Genomic DNA, 16,237 nt, shown 5'->3' with positions numbered 1-16,237 from the left:
CCACTTATTTCCAAACAGAGGTGAGCGCTTAACGTTAGATGGCACTCCAACAAGTTAGTTAAAAAGGGAGGGAAAAAGCAGAAGTAATGAAAACAGCAAGGCAAAACACTTTTCAGAGATTCACAGTGAGTTCCGAAAGGCAGTCTATTGAGGAGCAAGGAAGTTCGGTTGCCAGGCCCACTCTAGGGAAAGCCAGGCGAAAAGATGTCCAAGAACACACAATGTCACAAGTCTTTACAGGTGAGTAGAAAAGGTTTTACTAAGTTTAGAAAAGTTTAGGTAGGGTGTCCCAGGCTTACCCAGGTTCGAGAGCCGAGGGCTAAATCTACCTCGTACAATCGGTGGCAAGGGAAGCCGGGCGGAACACGGTACCTTTAAAATGGAAAGGATCCTCCAGCAGTGGCAGTTGTTCCTGGTAGTGGGTGCAAGTCAGGGCGTCGTCCAGAGGAAGAGAAGAACTCGACGTGGAGGAAAGCTGAAGGTCGTTGCACTACCAGGGAAGAAACCAGCCGTGGAGTTTTTCCGGTTAAAAGGATGTTACCCCTCTTTCGCAGTTGAGGTAAAAAGTGGTATCCCGGTTGCCGGGGTGCTTGGCACAGGCAAGGCGGCCACGAGATGCTTCAGGGCGGTGAAAAGAAGGCAGAAACTGGTTGTCCCCACCAGTCAAAGGAAGAAGACTCTCCAGGCGGGAGATCTCCTCTGTCCTTGGGAAAAGTGGTGAGACAGTTCCGCAGGGCTCCACCGGTGGTGTCATCTTGGCAGGTCGGCTCAGCTTCTCCCTCTTCGGCTTCTTAGGTCCTGTGGCGACTTCTGAAGAACCAGTCCCAAAAACCCTGCTTTTATGCAGCAACCCCCCATTCATACAGCCTAGCTGTCACTCAAACATGCTAAGTGGTGAGCGGGGCGGCTCACCACTTGGGCCAATCGCACCAGAGTGCGACATGAGTTGGCAAGGCAACTCAGTCCAGGGTGCCTAAACCCCCTCCCACACCCCCTGTGGTACCCAGACAGAATGGCACCACTTTGGAGGGCTTCTGTGCAGAAGCCTGCCAAAAGTGGAACAAAGGCTCGACTCGGGTTCAGGGTTACTGAAGTGAACCTAGATGCCATTTTGGAGGCGAGTTCCGGCAAAAAATCCCAACCGTTGAATTTATATTAAATAAATAAACCGGCCGTATCTTTAACATTGCACCAAAAAGTGGTGCATTAAAATCAATGGGAAATCCCATTGGGAAATATTCCGGTGGAATATTTCGGTGGTATCCACTGCCATCAGCCAGAAACTCGGCGAGGGGGGACGGGACAGTACCCCCTCGACAACAGACCCAGGGGCAATCTAATTGCCCCTACCAGTACTTCCACAGTATGATGGTTTGTACTGGTTAAGTTCCTAAGTTAAGACTAGTAAAGTCAATGGTGACTTTACAGACCCAGGGAGACAGTAGTCAGTCCCAGGGTGTGGAGTCTATGTTTGGGGGTCTCTATTACAACCCTGTGTTACTGCACTGAGGGTGCTGTGTAACACACATTCAAAAACCAATGATAGCCTATGGGGAAAAAATACCCCATAGCCCATAAGCACATAGCAAGTCACAGAAACACTCTCAAGTCATGCCCAAGAGTGAGGGTAAAAGAGTCTCACTCTTGGTAGGAGAAAGAAAAAAAACCAAAAATCCAGCAAAGCTGCTGGGGGACTCACTAGGTTAGGAAATTCAGCCTAAACAGAGAATTCTCCCTAACACTCGCCCCCCCCCAGACTAAGGGACAGGAGGATTTAATCCACTCCTGGATGAACCTCATACCTCTAGTCAATGACATACATCCTAGAGAGTCCATCAGCATTTTGATGGTGACACCCTGACCTATGTTCAGTGGGTAACCCAAAGGCTTTCCTTTGTAAGCTATAGGTCCTACAAACCCTTTGAGGAACATCAGTCTTTTTAATGTTATAGGGGAACTGGTTGACTAGTCCCTCAGAAGTTGGTACAACTCCTGAACCTGTTTTAGGCTTTTTCAAAGGGTCCTTAAAAAGGATTCCTTTAGATCTAGAGGGGCCTCCAAGGTTCCTCTCCATCTCTCTTGAGGGAGCAGGTTGGGTCTTAGGCCTCTTGGTTGGAGTGGTTGGGGTTAGGCAATGTACCTGCTTCCCCTTCCTCTTAGATCTAACCTTACCTACTTTAGGAGTTTCACTCCTAATACTAGGATTTGGGTTGGGGTCTTCAGTAGAAGGTCCAACAGTCTGAAGGTTTTTGGCCTTAGACTCTTCTTTCCTGGTTTTCCACCAGCATTGAGAATTACTAGTTCTCTTAGGCTTAAGTAGGGGTCCAGTTGGTCTATCCTCCTCTTCCTTAGAAGCAGGGGGAGTCACAGACTCTGAAACTGGGGGAACAATGATGGAGCTTGGTTGGGGCTCCCCTTTCCCTACTGTACTAGCCTGAGATGTGCCTGGGTTAGAGGTCAACTTACTAACACCAGTGCTTGTTGTGGGGTTCTCAGTAGAGGGTCCCACAGGCTTAGAAGGGTCCTTCAAGGTAGCCTCTCTAGCCAATTTGGTTAGGTTCTGCTTCTCCATACTGGGAGGCCTGGGGGTATGTGACACTACTCCTAGAGTTCTTAGGTCATTCCCCAACAGGACTTTCCCAGGTACCTCAGTCTGAACACTGACAGGGATCCTCACTGTCATGTTTTTACACTGAATGAGGGCTGGTAGAATAGGAACCATTTGGACAGTGCCTCCAGACATCTTAGTGGGACCTTTGGGTGCTTTGGCCACATCCTCAGGTTGAAAGAAGCTTTCATCCACTACTGTTCTGCTGGCCCCAGTGTCTCTCCTGGCAGGAGTATCCTGGCCATTGACAAGAACACTGTCCACATAGTACACTTTAGAGTTTGCAGGTAGGGAGTTATACACTACCCTATTCTGGGAGCTAACCAGATCCATGGACTCTATAGATACAGTTGCTTGAAGTCCCAAGGGATCTTCAGCAAAGAGTTCAAAGTGAGCACTAGACATCTGTACTTCATCCTCAGGAGTGAAGGCTAAGGAGACTGTGCTGATCCTTGCAGGTTTACCCTTGCACCTGGGATCTCCTTTGATATGGTCAGTACCCTGACAGATGTAGCATTGTCCAAATGCTCTCTGAAAGGGTGGCTGGTTCTGACCTCCTTCTGGTTTGGGCCCAGAAGGTACACTAGCCTGACTGGGTTGCCCATGTGGCTTACCCTGGTTATTTTGTGGTTTGGGGCCCTCTTTGGGATAGGAATTATTAGAATTCTCTTTGGAGTCTTTCTTAGGCTGTCTCCCCTCATCCTTCTTCTGAGTTACCCCAGAATCCTTGTGAGTAGCCCTGTTGGCAACCCACAAGTCAGCAGCCCTAGCAAGCTTTCTAGGATCTAATTCCTGTGAATCAGCCAAGTGCTGTCTGAGCTCAGGAGAGCAGGCATCATAAATTGACTCCATCATTACAAGATTTCTCATTCCTTCATAAGTGTTCACTTTGTAACCCTTAATCGATCCCTCTAAGTTTTTCAACCCTTCACACACCCAGGTAGCCCAAGGGGTACCATCATGCTGTTTGAGGCTTCTAAACCTCCTAAAATACTGGGAAGGGGTCTTCCCAAACCTAGCTATCAAAGCTAGTTTCACACATTAATACTCTTTCCTATCCTCCTCCCTCAACTCCATTACTGCATCAGTCGCAACAGGGGGGAGCCTAGAGAACAACCAGGTGAGTAACTCATTACCTGTGATGTTCTGGAGCCCATGATTATACTCAAACATAGACAACCAATCCAACACATCCAACCTAGGCTCATACATACCAATCAGTTCTTTAGGCATCCGGGGTCTTTTAGGACTGGAGCTTCTAGAGGAGCCAGAGAGAGAAGCATTCTCAACAGACAATTTCTTCATTTCTAGCTCATACTTGAGCTCCATTTCTCTTAGCCTTAGTTCTTTGTCAGTTTGAGCATTAAGTTTCTTGTACTCTAATTCAAGTTTCATTTTCTCCAGTTCATAGTACTGAGGACCAAATGTGGGACCTGGCAAAGGCCCAGTAGGTACAGCTGGTAGAGTAGACAGAGGCCTAGAGGGAACATCTACAATAGTTTCATCTTCCCCTTCTGGTTCTTACCCAAGATCATCAATACTTTGTTCAATATCAATATCATTGCTGTTCTCTACATTTGCTGGAGTGGTAGGTTCCTCTGAACCATCATCCAGACTTTGGTTTTCTAACAACCTTTCTATTAGCTCCATTTTCTTTCCTTTAGTCATGAGATTCTTATGCTTACAGAGAACTCTTAAACAATCAGCAGTTTTTGTAGCAAGGGACTCTTGACTATAACTTTCCATAGCAGACCTGTTAGAAAATGACTTTTTCTTTTTGTGCTTAAGCTTTGTGGTTAGTTGCACTAAGGTATCTCAAAAGTACACTAAAGTGTATACTCAATACAAATCCCACCGCTGTACACCAGTGTTAGGCAGCAACCTGTGCAGTTCCCTCTGGGACCACTGCAAAAGATTTAAGACTACAGGTGTTTGCCAGTAAACCCACTTGGTAGCAGTCTGTACCACCCAGATTTACCTGGTAGCTGTGGCTGAGCAGTCAGACTTCCCTCGAGAAGATTTAGGCAGTATATAGAGCATACATAATAGGTACAGAGACCCACTAGTACAAGCAAACACTGAGAGCTAGGTGTAAAAATATATAATTATTTATTTAAAAGACACACTCATAAATGACACTAGCACAGAAAAGGTAAGTAAGTCAAAACACAGCCACTATTACTTATATGTACATCCCTAGTTATTTGTTGGACAAGTCTAAGTTAACACCACTTATTTCCAAACAGAGGTGAGCGCTTAACATTAGATGGCACTCCAACAAGTTAGTTAAAAAGGGAGGGAAAAAGCAGAAGTAATGAAAATAGCAAGGCAAAACACTTTTCAGAGATTCACAGTGAGTTCAGAAAGGCAGTCTATTGAGGAGCAAGGAAGTTCGGTTGCCAGGCCCACTCTAGGGAAAGCCAGGCGAAAAGATGTCCAAGATCACACAATGTCACAAGTCTTTACAGGTGAGTAGAAAAGGTTTTACTAAGTTTAGAAAAGTTTAGTTAGGGTGTCCCAGGCTTACCCAGGTTCGAGAGCCGAGGGCTAAATCTACCCCGTACAATCGGTGGCAAGGGAAGCCGGGCGGAACACGGTACCTTTAAAATGGAAAGGATCCTCCAGCGGTGGCAGTTGTTCCTGGTAGTGGGTGTAAGTCGCGGCGTCGTCCAGAGGAAGAGAAGATCTCGACGTGGAGGAAAGCTGTTGGTCGTTGCACTACCACGGAAGAAACCAGCCGTGGAGTTTTTCCGGTTAAAAGGATGTTACCCCTCTTTCGCGGTTGAGGTAAAAAAGTGGTATCCCGGTTGCCGGGGTGCTTGGCACAGGCAAGGCGGCCACGAGATGCTTCAGGGCGGTGAAAAGAAGGCAGAAACTGGTTGTCCCCACCAGTCAAGGGAAGAAGACTCTCCAGGCGGGAGATCTCCTCTGTCGTTGGGAAAAGTGGTGAGACGGTTCCGAGGGCTCCACCGGTGGTGTCGTCTTGGCAGGTCGGCTCGGCTTCTACCTCTTCGGGTCTTAGGTCCTGTAGCGACTTCTGAAGAACCAGTCCCAAAAACCCTGCTTTTATGCAGCAAACCCCCATTCATACAGCCTAGCTGTCACTCAAACATGCTAGGTGGTGAGCGGGGCGGCTCACCACTTGGGCCAATCACACCAGAGTGCGACATGAGTTGGCAAGGCAACTCAGTCCAGGGTGCCTAAACCCCCTCCCACACCCCCCGTGGTACCCAGACAGAATGCCACCACTTTGGAGGGCTTCTGTGCAGAAGCCCGCCAAAAGTGGAACAAAGGCTCGACTCGGGTTCAGGGTTACTGAAGTGAACCTAGACGCCATTTTGGCAGCGAGTTCCGGCAAAAAATCCCAACCGGTGAATTTATATTAAATAAATAAATCGGCGGTATCTTTAACATTGCACCAAAAAGTGGTGCATTAAAATCAATGGGAAATCCCATTGGGAAATATTCCGGTGGAATATTTCTGTGGTATCCACTGCCACCAGCCAGAAACTCGGCGAGGGGGGATGGGACAGTACCCCCTCAACAACCGACCCAGGGGCAATCTAATTGCCCCTACCAGTACTTCCACAGAATGATGGTTTGTACTGGTTAAGTTCCTAAGTTAAGACTAGTAAAGTCAATGGTGACTTTACAGACCCAGGGAGACAGTAGTCAGTCCCAGGGTGTGGAGTCTATGTTTGGGGGTCTCTATGACACCCCTGTGTTACTGCACTGAGGGTGCTGTGTAACACACATTCAAAAACCAATGATAGCCTATGGGGAAAAAATACCCCATAGGCCATAAGCACATAGCAAGTCACAGAAATACTCTCAAGTCACGCCCAATAGTGAGGGTAAAAGAGTCTCACTCTTGGTAGGAGAAAAAAATAAACCCCAAAAATCCAGCAAAGCTGCTGGGGGACTCACTAGGTTAGGAAATTCAGCCTAAACAGAGAATTCTCCCTAACACTTGCCCACCCAGACTAAGGGACAGGAGGATTTAATCCACTCCTGGATGAACCTCATACCTCTAGTCGATGACATACATCCTAGAGAGTCCATCAGCATTTTGATGGTGACACCCTGACCTATGTTCAATGGGTAACCCAAAGGCTTGCCTTTGTAAGCTATAGGTCCTACAAACCCTTTGAGGAACATCAGTCTTTTTAATGTTATAGGGGAACTGGTTGACTAGTCCCTCAGAGGTTGGTACAACTTCTGAACCTGTGTTAGGCTTTTTCAAAGGGTCCTTAAAAAGGATTCCTTTAGATCTAGAGGGGCCTCCAAGGTTCCTCTCCATCTCTCTTGAGGGAGCAGGTTGGGTCTTAGGCCTCTTGGTTGGAGGGGTTGGGGTTAGGCAATGTACCTGCTTCCCCTTCCTCTTAGATCTAACCTTACCTACTTTAGGAGTTTCACTCCTAATACTAGGATTTGGGTTGGGGTCTTCAGTAGAAGGTCCAACAGTCTGAAGGTTTTTGGCCTTAGACTCTTCTTTCCTGGTTTTCCACCAGCATTGAGAATTACTAGTTCTCTTAGGCTTAAGTAGGGGTCCAGTTGTCTATCCTCCTCTTCCTTACAAGCAGGGGGAGTCACAGACTCTGAAACTGGGGGAACAATGATGGAGCTTGGTTGGGGCTCCCCTTTCCCTACTGTACTAGCCTGAGATGTGCCTGGGTTAGAGGTCAACCTACTAACACCAGTGCTTGCTGTGGGGTTCTCAGTAGAGGGCCCCACAGGCTTAGAAGGGTCCTTCAAGGTAGCCTCTCTAGCCAATTTGGTTAAGTTCTGCTTCTCCATACTGGGAGGCCTGGGGGTATGTGACACTACTCCTAGAGTTCTTAGGTCATTCCCCAACAGGACTTTCCCAGGTACCTCAGTCTGAACACTGACAGGGATCCTCACTGTCATATTTTTACACTGAATGAGGGCTGGTAGAATAGGAACTATTTGGACAGTGCCTCCAGACATCTTAGTGGGACCTTTGGGTGCTTTGGCCACATCCTCAGGTTGAAAGAAGCTTTCATCCACTACTGTTCTGCTGGCCCCAGTGTCTTTCCTGGCAGGAGTATCCTGGCCATTGCCAAGAACACTGTCCAAATAGTACACTTTAGAGTTTGCAGGTAGGGAGTTATACACTACCCTATTCTGGGAGCTAACCAGATCCATGGACTCTATAGATACAGTTGCTTGAAGTCCCAAGGGATCTTCAGCAAAGAGTTCAAAGTGAGCACTAGACATCTGTACTTCATCCTCAGGAGTGAAGGCTAAGGAGACTGTGCTGATCCTTGCAGGTTTACCCTTGCACCTGGGATCTCCTTTGATATGGTCAGTACCCTGACAGATATAGCATTGTCCAAATGCTCTCTGAAAGGGTGGCTGGTTCTGAGCTCCTTCTGGTTTGGGCCCAGAAGGTACACTAGCCTGACTGGGTTTCCCATGTGGCTTACCCTGGTTATTTTGTGGTTTGGGGCCCTCTTTGGGATAGGAATTATTAGAATTCTCTTTGGAGTCTTTCTTAGGCTGTCTCCCCTCATCCTTCTTCTGAGTTACCCCAGAATCCTTGTGAGTAGCCCTGCTGGCAATCCACAAGTCAGCAGCCCTAGCTAGCTTTCTAGGATCTAAATCCTGTGAATCAGCCAAGTGCTGTCTGAGCTCAGGAGAGCAGGCATCATAAATTGACTCCATCATTACAAGATTTCTCATTCCTTCATAAGTGTTCACTTTGTAACCCTTAATCCATCCCTCTAAGTTTTTCAACCCTTCACACACCCAGGTAGCCCAAGAGGTACCATCATGCTGTTTGAGGCTTCTAAACCTCCTAAGATACTGGGAAGGGGTCTTCCCAAACCTAGCTATCAAAGCTAGTTTCACACATTCATACTCTTTCCTATCCTCCTCCCTCAACTCCATTACTGCATCAGTCGCAACAGGGGGGAGCCTAGAGAACAACCAGGTGAGTAACTCATTACCTGTGATGTTCTGGAGCCCATGATTATACTCAAACATAGACAACCAATTCAACACATCCAACCTAGGCTCATACATACCAATCAGTTCTTTAGGCATCCGGGGTCTTTTAGGACTGGAGCTTCTAGAGGAGCCAGAGAGAGAAGCATTCTCAACAGACAATTTCTTCATTTCTAGCTCATACTTGAGCTCCATTTCTCTTAGCCTTAGTTCTTTGTCAGTTTGAGCATTAAGTTTCTTGTACTCTAATTCAAGTTTCATTTTCTCCAGTTCATAGTACTGAGGACCAAATGTGGGACCTGGCAAAGGCCCAGTAGGTACAGCTGGTAGAGTAGACAGAGGCCTAGAGGGAACATCTACAATAGTTTCATCTTCCTCTTCTGGTTCTGACCCAAGATCATCAATACTTTGTTCTATATCAATATCATTGCTGTTCTCTACATTTGCTGGAGTGGTAGGTTCCTCTGAACCATCATCCAGACTTTGGTTTTCTAACAACCTTTCTATTAGCTCCATTTTCTTTCCTTTAGTCATGAGATTCTTATGCTTAGAGGGAACTCTTAAACATTCAGCAGTTTTTGTAGCAAGGGACTCTTGACTATAACTTTCCATAGCAGACCTGTTAGAAAATGACTTTTTCTTTTTGTGCTTAAGCTTTGTGGTTAGTTGCACTAAGGTATCTCAAAAGTACACTAAAGTGTATACTCAATACAAATCCCACCGCTGTACACCAGTGTTAGGCAGAAACCTGTGCAGTTCCCTCTGGGACCACTGCAAAAGATTTAAGACTACAGGTGTTTGGCAGTAAACCCACTTGGTAGCAGTCTGTACCACCCAGATTTACCTGGTAGCTGTGGCTGAGCAGTCAGACTTCCCTCAAGAAGATTTAGGCAGTATATAGAGCATACATAATAGGTACAGAGGCACAGTAGTACAAGCAAACACTGAGCAGAGCTAGGTGTAAAATATATAATTATTTATTTAAAAGACACACTCATGAATTACAGTAGCACAGAAAAGGTAAGTCAAAACACAGCCACTATTACTTATATGTACATCCCTAGTTATTTGTTGGACAAGTCTAAGTTAACACCACTTATTTCCAAACAGAGGTGAGCGCCCAACGTTAGATGGCATTCCAACACGTTAGTTAAAAAGGGAGGGAAAGGCAGAAGTAATGAAAACAGCAAGGCAAAACACTTTTCAGAGATTCACAGTGAGTTCAGAAAGGCAGTCTATTGAGGAGCAAGGAAGTTCGGTTGCCAGGCCCAATCTAGGGAAAGCCAGGCGAAAAGATGTCCAAGATCACACAATGTCACAAGTCTTTACAGGTGAGTAGAAAAGGTTTTACTAAGTTTAGAAAAGTTTAGTTAGGGTGTCCCAGGCTTACCCAGGTTCGAGAGCCGAGGGCTAAATCTACCCCGTACAATCGGTGGCAAGGGAAGCCGGGCAGAACACGGTACCTTTAAAATTGAAAGGATCCTCCAGCGGTGGTAGTTGTTCCTGGTAGTGGGTGCAAGTCGCGGCGTCGTCCAGAGGAAGAGAAGATCTCGACATGGAGGAAAGCTGAAGGTCGTTGCACTACCAGGGAAGTAACCAGCCATGGAGTTTTTCCAGTTAAAAGGATGTTACCCCTCTTTCGCGGTTGAGGTAAAAAAGTGGTATCCCGGTTGCCGGGGTGCTTGGCACAGGCAAGGCGGCCACGAGATGCTTCAGGGCGGTGAAAAGAAGGCAGAAACTGGTTGTCCCCACCAGTCAAGGGAAGAAGACTCTCCAGGCGGGAGATCTCCTCTGTCGTTGGGAAAAGTGGTGAGACGGTTCCGCAGGGCTCCACCGGTGGTGTCGTCTTGGCAGGTCGGCTCGGCTTCTCCCTCTTCGGCTTCTTAGGTCCTGTAGCGACTTCTGAAGAACCAGTCCAAAAAACCCTGCTTTTATGCAGCAAACCCCCATTCATACAGCCTAGCTGTCACTCAAACATGCTAAGTGGTGAGCGGGCGGCTCACCACTTGGGCCAATCACACCAGAGTGCGACATGAGTTGGCAAGGCAACTCAGTCCAGGGTGCCTAAACCCCCTCCCACACCCCCTGTGGTACCCAGACAGAATGCACCACTTTGGAGGGCTTCTGTGCAGAAGCCCGCCAAAAGTGGAACAAAGGCTCGACTCGGATTCAGGGTTACTGAAGTGAACCTAGACGCCATTTTGGCGGCGAGTTCTGGCAAAAAATCCCAACCGGTGAATTTATGTTAAATAAATAAACCGCCGGTATCTTTAACATTGCACCAAAAAGAGGTGCATTAAAATCAATGGGAAATCCCATTGGGAAATATTCCGGTGGAATATTTCTGTGGTATCCACTGCCACCAGCCAGAAACTCGGCGAGGGGGGACGGGACAGTACCCCCTCAACAACAGACCCAGGGGCAATCTAATTGCCCCTACCAGTACTTCCACAGTATGATGGTTTGTATTGGTTAAGTTCCTAAGTTAAGACTAGTAAAGTCAATGGTGACTTTACAGACCCAGGGAGACAGTAGTCAGTCCCAGGGTGTGGAGTCTATGTTTGGGGGTCTCTATGACACCCCTGTGTTACTGCACTGAGGGTGCTGTGTAACACACATACAAAAACCAATGATAGCCTATGGGGAAAAAATACCCCATAGGCCATAAGCACATAGCAAGTCACAGAAACACTCTCAAGTCATGCCCAAGAGTGAGGGTAAAAGAGTCTCACTCTTGGTAGGAGAAAAAAATAAACCCCAAAAATCCAGCAAAGCTGCTGGGGGACTCACTAGGTTAGGAAATTCAGCCTAAACAGAGAATTCTCCCTAACATTCGCCCCCCCAGACTAAGGGACAGGAGGATTTAATCCACTCCTGGATGAACCTCATACCTCTAGTCGATGACATACATCCTAGAGAGTCCATCAGCATTTTGATGGTGACACCCTGACCTATGTTCAATGGGTAACCCAAAGGCTTTCCTTTGCAAGCTATAGGTCCTACAAACCCTTTGAGGAACATCAGTCTTTTTAATGTTATAGGGGAACTGGTTGACTAGTCCCTCAGAAGTTGGTACAACTCCTGAACCTGTGTTAGGCTTTTTTCAAAGGGTCCTTAAAAAGGATTCCTTTAGATCTAGAGGGGCCTCCAAGGTTCCTCTCCATCTCTCTTGAGGGAGCAGGTTGGGTCTTAGGCCTGTTGGTTGGAGGGGTTGGGGCTAGGCAATGTACCTGCTTCCCATTCCTCTTAGATCTAACCTTACCTACTTTAGGAGTTTCACTCCTAATACTAGGATTTGGGTTGGGGTCTTCAGTCGAAGGTCCAACAGTCTGAAGGTTTTTGGCCTTAGACTCTTCTTTCCTGGTTTTCCACCAGCATTGAGAATTACTAGTTCTCTTAGGCTTAGGTAGGGGTCCAGTTGGTCTACCCTCCTCTCCCTTAGAAGCAGGGGGAGTCACAGACTCTGAAACTGGGGGAACAATGATGGAGCTTGGTTGGGGCTCCCCTTTCCCTACTGTACTGGCCTGAGATGTGCCTGGGTTAGAGGTCACCTTACTAACACCAGTGCTTGTTGTGGGGTTCTCAGTAGAGGGTCCCACAGGCTTAGAAGGGTCATTCAAGGTAGCCTCTCTAGCCAATTTGGTTAAGTTCTGCTTCTCCACACTGGGAGGCCTGTGGGTATGTGACACTACTCCTAGAGTTCTTAGGTCATTCCCCAACAGGACTTTCCCAGGTACCTCAGTCTGAACACTGACAGGGATCTTCACTGTCATGTTGTTACACTGAATGAGGGCTGGTAGAATAGGAACCATTTGGACAGGGCCTCCAGACATCTTAGTGGGACCTTTGGGTGCTTTGGCCACATCCTCAGGTTGAAAGAAGCTTTCATCCACTACTGTTCTGCTGGCCCCAGTGTCTCTCCTGGCAGGAGTATCCTGGCCATTGACAAGAACACTGTCCACATAGTACACTTTAGAGTTTGCAAGTAGGGAGTTATACACTACCCTATTCTGGGAGCTAACCAGATCCATGGACTCTATAGATACAGTTGCTTGAAGTCCCAAGGGATCTTCAGCAAAGAGTTCAAAGTGAGCACTAGACATCTGTACTTCATCCTCAGGAGTGAAGGCTAAGGAGACTGTGCTGATCCTTGCAGGTCTACCCTTGCACCTGGGATTTCCTTTGATATGGTCAGTACCCTGACAGATATAGCATTGTCCAAATGCTCTCTGAAAGGGTGGCTGGTTCTGACCTCCTTCTGGTTTGGGCCCAGAAGGTACACTAGCCTGACTGGGTTTCCCATGTGGCTTACCCTGGTTATTTTGTGGTTTGGGGCCCTCTTTGGGATAGGAATTATTAGAATTCTCTTTGGAGTCTTTCTTAGGCTGTCTCCCCTCATCCTTCTTCTGAGTTACCCCAGAATCCTTGTGAGTAGCCCTGTTGGCAACCCACAAGTCAGCAGCCCTAGCTAGCTTTCTAGGATCTAATTCCTGTGAATCAGCCAAGTGCTGTCTGAGCTCAGGAGAGCAGGCATCATAAATTGATTCCATCATTACAAGATTTCTCATTCCTTCATAAGTGTTCACTTTGTAACCCTTAATCCATCCCTCTAAGTTTTTCAACCCTTCACACACCCAGGTAGCCCAAGGGGTACCATCATGCTGTTTGAGGCTTCTAAACCTCCTAAGATACTGGGAAGGGGTCTTCCCAAACCTAGCTATCAAAGCTAGTTTCACACATTCATACTCTTTCCTATCCTCCTCCCTCAACTCCATTACTGCATCAGTCCCAACAGGGGGGAGCCTAGAGAACAACCAGGTGAGTAACTCATTACCTGTGATGTTCTGGAGCCCATGATTATACTCAAACATAGACAACCAATCCAACACATCCAACCTAGGCTCATACATACCAATCAGTTCTTTAGGCATCCGGGGTCTTTCAGGACTGGAGCTTCTAGAGGAGCCAGAGAGAGAAGCATTCTCAACAGACAATTTCTTCATTTCTAGCTCATACTTGAGCTCCATTTCTCTTAGCCTTAGTTCTTTGTCAGTTTGAGCATTAAGTTTCTTGTACTCTAATTCAAGTTTCATTTTCTCCAGTTCATAGTACTGAGGACCAAATGTGGGACCTGGCAAAGGCCCAGTAGGTACAGCTGGTAGAGTAGACAGAGGCCTAGAGGGAACATCTACAATAGTTTCATCTTCCTCTTCTGGTTCTGACCCAAGATCATCAATACGTTGTTCAATATCAATATCATTGCTGTTCTCTACATTTGCTGGAGTGGTAGGTTCCTCTGGACCATCATCCAGACTTTGGTTTTCTAACAACCTTTCTATTAGCTCCATTTTCTTTCCTTTAGTCATGAGATTCTTATGCTTACAGAGAACTCTTAAACAATCAGCAGTTTTTGTAGCAAGGGACTCTTGACTATAACTTTCCATAGCAGACCTGTTAGAAAATGACTTTTTCTTTTTGTGCTTAAGCTTTGTGGTTAGTTGCACTAAGGTATCTCAAAAGTACACTAAAGTGTATACTCAATACAAATCCCACCGCTGTAGACCAGTGTTAGGCAGAAACCTGTGCAGTTCCCTCTGGGACCACTGCAAAAGATTTAAGACTACAGGTGTTTGGCAGTAAACCCACTTGGTAGCAGTCTGTACCACCCATATTTACCTGGTAGCTGTGGCTGAGCAGTCAGACTTCCCTCAAGAAGAGTTAGGCAGTATATAGAGCATACATAATAGGTACAGAGGCACAGTTGTACAAGCAAACACTGACCAGAGCTAGGTGTAAAAATATATAATTATTTATTTAAAAGACACACTCATAAATTACACTAGCACAGAAAAGGTAAGTAAGTCAAAACACAGCCACTATTACTTATATGTACATCCCTAGTTATTTGTTGGACAAGTCTAAGTTAACACCACTTATTTCCAAACAGAGGTGAGCGCTTAACGTTAGATGGCACTCCAACAAGTTAGTTAAAAAGGGAGGGAAAAAGCAGAAGTAATGAAAACAGCAAGGCAAAACACTTTTCAGAGATTCACAGTGAGTTCAGAAAGGCAGTCTATTGAGGAGCAAGGAAGTTCGGTTGCCAGGCCCACTCTAGGGAAAGCCAGACGAAAAGATGTCCAAGATCACACAATGTCACAAGTCTTTACAGGTGAGTAGAAAAGGTTTAACTAAGTTTAGAAAAGTTTAGTTAGGGTGTCCCAGGCTTACCCAGTTTCAAGAGCCGAGGGCTAAATCTACCCCGTACAATCGGTGGCAAGGGAAGCCGGGCGGAACAAGGTACCTTTAAAATGGAAAGGATCCTCCAGCGGTGGTAGTTGTTCCTGGTAGTGGGTGCAAGTCACGGCATCGTCCAGAGGAAGAGAAGATCTCGAAGTGGAGGAAAGCTGTTGGTGGTTGCACTACCACGGAAGAAACCAGCCGTGGAGTTTTTCCGGTTAAAAGGATGTTACCCCTCTTTTCGCGGTTGAGGTAAAAAAGTGGTATCCCGGTTGCCGGGGTGCTTGGCACAGGCAAGGCGGCCACGAGATGCTTCAGGGCGGTGAAAAGAAGGCAGAAACTGGTTGTCCCCACCAGTCAAGGGAAGAAGACTCTCCAGGCGGGAGATCTCCTCTGTCGTTGGGAGAAGTGGTGAGACGGTTCTGAGGGCTCCACCGGTGGTGTCGTCTTGGCAGGTCGGCTCGGCTTCTCCCTCTTCGGCTTCTTAGGTCCTGTAGCGACTTCTGAAGAACCAGTCCCAAAAACCCTGCTTTTATGCAGCAAACCCCCATTCATACAGCCTAGCTGTCACTCAAACATGCTAAGTGGTGAGCGGGGCGGCTCACCACTTGGGCCAATCACACCAGAGTCCGACATGAGTTGGCAAGGCAACTCAGTCCAGGGTGCCTAAACCCCCTCCCACACCCCCTGTGGTACCAAGACAGAATGGCACCACTTTGGAGGGCTTCTGTGCAGAAGCCCGCCAAAAGTGGAACAAAGGCTCGACTCGGGTTCAGGGTTACTGAAGTGAACCTAGACGCCATTTTGGCGGCGAGTTCCGTTAAAAAATCCCAACCGGTGAATTTATATTAAATAAATAAACCGGCGGTATCTTTAACATTGCACCAAAAAGTGGTGCATTAAAATCAATGGGAAATCCCATTGGGAAATATTCCGGTGGAATATTTCTGAGGTATCCACTGCCACCAGCCAGAAACTCGGCGAGGGGGGATGTGACAGTACCCCCTCGACAACAGACCCAGGGGCAATCTAATTGCCCCTACCAGTACTTCCACAGTATGATGGTTTGTACTGGTTAAGTTCCTAAGTTAAGACTAGTAAAGTCAATGGTGACTTTACAGACCCAGGGAGACAGTAGTCAGTCCCAGGGTGTGGAGTCTATGTTTGGGGGTCTCTATGAAACCCCTGTGTTACTGCACTGATGGTGCTCTGTAACACACATTCAAAAACCAATGATAGCCTATGGGGAAAAAATACCCCATAGGCCATAAGCACATAGCAAGTCACAGAAACACTCTCAAGTCATGCCCAAGAGTGAGGGTAAAAGAGTCTCACTCTTGGTAGGAGAAAAAAATAAACCCCAAAAATCCAGCAAAGCTTCTCGGGGACTCACTAGGTTAGGAAATTCAGCCTAAACAGAGAATT

This window comes from Ambystoma mexicanum, chromosome 5q, assembly GCF_040938575.1.
Source record: "Ambystoma mexicanum isolate Mex_15411 chromosome 5q, UKY_AmexF1_1, whole genome shotgun sequence".
In the NCBI taxonomy this organism is placed as follows: domain Eukaryota; kingdom Metazoa; phylum Chordata; class Amphibia; order Caudata; family Ambystomatidae; genus Ambystoma; species Ambystoma mexicanum.
The sequence above is the reverse complement of the archived record's forward strand: the minus strand, read 5'-3'. Positions refer to the sequence as shown.